This window comes from Leptinotarsa decemlineata, unplaced genomic scaffold (assembly GCF_025532065.1).
Source record: "Leptinotarsa decemlineata unplaced genomic scaffold, Ldec_3_MD MMD2_tig00026328_RagTag_RagTag, whole genome shotgun sequence".
Taxonomy (NCBI): Eukaryota; Metazoa; Arthropoda; class Insecta; order Coleoptera; family Chrysomelidae; genus Leptinotarsa; species Leptinotarsa decemlineata.
In genome coordinates, this window is record NW_027412688.1 from 23,744,649 (window position 1) to 23,750,835 (window position 6,187).

Here is a 6,187-nt window from a genome sequence, read left to right on the forward strand (position 1 = left end):
TGAAAACAATGTTCCCCCACCAGAATGAAAACACAGATTGAAAAAAAGAATTTTCGATGAAATTTTCGAATAGTAAAAAAAATAATGTAGGCATACCAGAAAAAAATGCATTTGAACGGCATCAGAAGATGATTATAAGATCGCTTCAATCTATAGGGTATTTCAACAGCGACTTCCAAACTTTGAGAATTGATAACGGCCATCTTGTTGAAGCTACATTGAACAATACGTGCAAATGATGAAATTGTTCTATCAAAATGGGTGTTCTTTTTGGCCAACCAACGTACCGCGCGCTTTGCTCATTTTACGGTTGCCATAATCGTCCTACCGGGAGGACTATTTGCAATGTGATGGATGAATTCGAATCCACTGGTTCAGTGAACGATCAACCAACACTCGTATGTTGAAGACACGTATGTTGAAGATCTGCCAAAAACATCGCCGCTGTCTGGTAGAGAACGCAGGAAAATTCGAGGCAGTCGGTTCTGCCGAACTCCAACAACCTGATTCGGTCCCCGGCGGGGCAGGCACAAATTATGTGCTCTGCTGTTTCATCATTTTCCAAGCAGAGGCGACACATACCGTCTTCCGACAGTCCAAGTCCCTGCATATAATGATTCAAATGACAGTGACCTGTAAGAATGCCTGTTTGGTATCAAGTGTCGAAGAGTGAATGAACGCCTTGAACGCCAATCCTTGAAGATTCTGCCAGAAGTCCATAAATCTTCTTGTCATTCATGTGTTCAATCTTTGTTTGACAAAGCCTAAAGCGATGCTCATAACAGGTTCTGGTCCGATGAAGCTACTTGCAGTACCCTCCTTTACAAAGAAAGTTAGCAGCCTCATTGCCTTCCAGGCCAGTATGGCCAGGAATCCAGACCAGAGACAATCTATTGAGTCTTTCTATGGAGAAGAGTCGTTTTTGGCAATTTGCTTCCAATTTAGACGTTGCTCGGTAGGAACCAAGAGCTTCCAACGCCGATTGACTGTCCGAAAATATTTTTATTGACTTGTGTATGAGGTTGGATCTTTAATTTCTCCACACACAATTCATCAGCGTAAATTTCCGCTTGAATTACAGTCGCATAGATTCCTAGGCAGGTTGATATCTCTGTGCGGGGTCTGCGATACTTTTAAATCAATGATATCTTCATAAATGATTCTATTCACCATTCCTGAAATCATACCCTTGAGTAATGGCATCATCATCGATCTTCTTGAAAAAAGCACCCTACGTATCTTTGATTTCCGGAGTTATCTTGCTGTGACGGTTATACTGTATACACTACCCGAAACCAGAAAAAATTTGTAGTGAATGATCACAGATAATGATCATAGATACATGGCCAAGACCATGTGTCTAAGTATTAATTTCGGAACCAACATGCTATTCCTCTTCAAGGGTCAGCGGATTATAGCAATGCGTCATCCTTAAATTCCAAAAGCACAAACATTTTAATTCATTGTATTTCGCATAATATCAGCACATACAATATCCTGTTTGTGGTCATTTCATATAATATTTTCGCAACATTCTCGATTTTAGTCTGATTAAGGATGATAGTTTCGTCAATCAACATGCCAGTTCAAATAACTTTGTCTCGTCGGAAAAAAGAACGTAAGCGACACAATTGTTATTACTATCATTTCGGTATAAAATTCAATTCTTCGGTCAAATTAATCTCCAGTCATTTCGTTGATGAGACATTCTGTATACGCGAATTTTGTCGGGTGAAGTAACCTTAAGACCCAACGTAACATGTTGTGATCTGTTGCTCTGTTTGATATTCATTTTTATGCTGGTTGCTTAAAATGTGAGTTTTTTCCATTTCGACTCGAATTAGTTCATATTTTCGAATCGAGCATCCAGTGTATAATTGTTTTCGCATTATTCATGGAATTGCCTATCTGAGTATAATATCATGTGATTTCCAACAATCCTCTAATCAGTCATGTTTAACAAATCATTATTTGTTACACATTTCTCATACAGAATAAAGATGATAATTACACTTATACCACATGCCCAAAAAGCCTTTCACCATGTTCAATTCCTTTTCCGAATATCTTCATGAAGTTTGTCCTTACGTAGTTCAGATGAAGATACCTAATTGATAAAAATGCCTGTTAATTTCATTTTCACAACTTCCTGTGTAGTAGCGGTGGTACTATAAACTTCTAATTCTACTGTCCCTCAAAGATAAAAGTCCATTGATGTTAGGTCCCGATCTTGTTCGATCAATTTGCAAAAGTCTTCCATCCAATTTTTGTTATGATCAGAGGAAACAATCAAACACAGTATCACATCGTATAATGATGCTTCTTATCCGCTGATTATGGGCATTTTCGTTACTGATGTGAAAAATAATGTTCAGAAATTGTTGATTTTGTATCATACGACAAATCTGCCCTTCGAAAAATTCATTTCTATATACGCTTGTTACGATTAAACATGATAGAGGTAATAAAATTCATTTTTGAATCTGTATCTGTCGAGTAGGGAGGGTGAGTGTAAGCCCACAGTACTTAGGCCACATATGACCGATTGTACATCCTCCCGAGGAGTTGTCCTTCTAGGTCATCGTCCATCTTGTCTTTTCCAGGAAGGTGAACATCTCCTTTACATCGGCAGGTGTAGGCCAAGACTCGCTGAACACACACTCTCTTATTGACGATAACTTCGGGCACTCGCATAGAACATGCCTGACAGTCTCATCTTCCTGTTAACACATCCTACATAGAGGTGTGTTCACTAAACCCATATTATGGAGGTGTTTCCTTAATTGACAGTGGCCAGTCAGAAATCCTACTGTCAAGCGTATATTTTTCTTGTCAAGATTGCATCCTTTGATTCCATCCCATCATTTTAGGGATTGAGCATGGGTGTAACATTTGGCAAGTTCCGCAATTGTCGAAGTCATCGGGCCGTAGGTGCCACTTGGCCCTAGAATTCTTAGTCCAGCCGCTTCCTTGGCTAAAGAGTCGGCAATGCTATTACCTTTACCCCTATCGTGCCCTTGAACCCACCTCAGGATAATGTTATTATCTACCGAGGCTTTGGCCAAATCTTGATAGCACTCTAGTACTAGCCTTCAGGTAATACGCTTTGAATATTCCAACCAGGTGCGGCATAAGAATATCCAGTCCCCATTGAAGTAGGGCTGGTCTTATACTGTCAGGTCCTGGTGACTCTAAGAAGGAAAAACCCGATATTATGACCCATCTTATGTCCTCGTCAATCACTGCACTAGCAGATTGCCAGTCGTATTGTGAGGGTGTTGTCGGTACTTCCATTCAGTTCGTCTTTCCAGAAAAGACAGAACCTGGGAAGTGAGTTTCCGTAAGAATCTCAGCACTCTCTTGGAGATAGGCGGCTTTGTCAGGATGCCGATACTCTTATGGTGGTCATTTGAGAGTGCCTTATGTAGCCTTGAGGTTGGGGGGAAGTCTTCGACTGCCTCACAGTAGGCTCTCCGGGCTTCTCTTTGTTTTTGTCTGCAGACTTTTTTGAACTCTCTGAGGTTGGCTTGATATATACCACAGTTCTCTTCGAATCTTGTACGTTTTGCCTTGTTAAAGTTCGTTCTCGCTGTCTTCCTGAGGTGTTCCAGTTCAAAGCATCACCATGTATTGTTTATGCCATCTGTTTGAACCATCCTCATTGGACAGGATTCCTTGTAGGCAATGTCTATTTTGTTTTGGATAGATACCGTGTACCTTTTCAGTTCTTCATAATTGCCAGGAGTCAGGAACTCTGTTTCCCGGAAAGCTCCTTCTGAGAGTCGATTGTAGAGAGCTACATTCGTCCTCTTCGGGTCACGGGATTTCACAATGGTCCTGAGAACCTGGCTTACCGTATAGGTCAACCAGCGGTGGTCCGACATAGAAATACGGTCCGAGACTTGCTAGTCCAGGATTCTGTTTGATATTTTGGCTGTCGTTAGCGTGATATCCATTGATGTTTGGCTACGGGCGTTAATAAATGTCAGCTCCGTGCCTCTGTTCAAGATTGTTAGATCTTTCTTATATTCTTTATATTCATATAGGAACTCAACTCGGGGGTTGATATCCTTGCTGCCCCAGCTCAAGTGGTGAGAGTTTCAGTCGCAACCCAATATGAGCTTCACTTTCTGGTCGAGGCAGTGATCCACTAGTACCTCCATTTTTCTGGTCGGTAGTACGGTGACTGCATCTGAAGGGAGGTACACCGATGCGAGTATCAACGCCGTATATTTGCATTTTCCATCTGGACATTCCACTTTAATCGCTGAATTGTACCATCGGAAAGGTTCTGTAATTTCTAGGAACGTAAACAGCCGTCCTTCGTTGCTGATTGCTTGGTAAGCGAAAAATTTGACCAGTTAGACTACTGAAACCAGTAACTTTGGTGTTTATTATCCAGGGCTCGTGGGTCAAAGATATTACCTTCCCCAATTCATTTGAATTTGAACTCCTCGTTGGTGAAATTTTTTATGTGTCTGAATCTTTCTTATGTGGAGTACAAGATGATGGAGAAATCGCTTAAACTCAAATCGAAATGGTTGAAAATGACGGATAAAGCCCTACTCTACTCAGTTTGTGGAGACAATCATCTTGTAACGTCATCCAGAAAGATACTAATGAGGTACTACTATTTCGTGTAAGGTGAATTTCATATTGTAACTTTCTCATCGATGAAATTGTGTAACGTTTCTATGAGGGATGTTTGTTTCGATTCCATAATGAATAATCAGAGTACACACTGAACATAAAGAACTAATTTTTCTATAATCCAATGTTCATATGGAAGTAGTTGTTCTAAAAGTAATTTTTCATTTGTACTTCAAGCTTTGTGTATTTTTCTTTCAGTTTGTGTCTGAAAAAGGCTCCCGTATATGATATACATATTTTTGCGAAAAGTTCATTTTGAACTCATTTGTTTTCTTACTTCTTTCAGAAGTTCACCACTTCATTATTCAAAGACGGCGAAGCAGTAAGCCAAAAACCTTTCTATCCCAAAAACTAATCCCTCCTAAAACTAACCTCCTTACAAATGGAGGTACTTTGTACGATTTATTATTGAGCTTGTTAGGTATTGGAGTATAATGTCACTGGATATAAAGAAAACAATGTCCTAAAATTCCAATGAATGCAAAGTGGAGTATTTTTGTCGCTTCGATGTTCAAACAGCGGCCCTATTTCATCAGGAACATCCATCCATTCACATAAAAAGTCCTACCTGTCGCCTAAATTTGGTTGGAACGAGCAATAAAATTTCGAAACGGGCATATTTCAGCACAAGAAACCGGGAAGCGTCCGAACGCTTGGATATTCTCCACCCTAAATTATGAATGAAAAAATATCCACCCTACGATGCGAAAAAACCACAGTGCGAACGAAAGGGTCTCTAAGAAATTGATAATAAACAGGTCTGGTGAGTATACTAATTGAAACGGATGGGGCCCGTTTCTGCCATTTGGAAACGAAACCATTACTCTAGTTAAATGGCGGGTGAATATTTCCTCATCTGCGCAACGATTATTCACAAGTATTTAATTTACCAAGAAGTGAACGGAAATGAGCCCAAACCTAATTTTTCCTAAGAAGAGTACGATCATCTGAGAAGTATTTTTCTAAAAAATATTATTGGAGTTTTATCCCAACAACAAACCGTTATTTCAACATCTCGACAGTGTTTCGATCACCAAATGATCATTTTCTAGAGTTTAATCTTCGTCTTGAAGATAATCACCTGGTGATCGAAACACGTGTTAAGGTGTTGGGGTAAAATTTTAGTACTTACTACACCAAAGGTTCCAAACAGTGCATCACAAGGACTTTTCTGTAAGTTGAATCGATCAAATTCTTTTTCAAATCTGAGAGAAAAAATAAATCAACCACAGTAGAGTTTCTTTATAATTCAAACGAAAAAGGGAATATTTCATGGAGAAAATAGTTCCTTGGGAAAAAATATTTTCAGCTTTCTACCCATCGTCTCCCAAAAAAATGTAGGAAACTTTTAAAGGAAGAAGGAAAGCAAAAGTCGAAACTTTTGCAAGCTGAGGATTGATAAGGTCTTACCTTTTAACGTGTGATCCCTAACACGGGATGGACGATAGCACATTGCCACTTTTTCCCTGCTACATAATAGCATTTTCTGATTTGCTATCCGACATTTCGTCTTCCGGTCATCATCATCAACTTTATT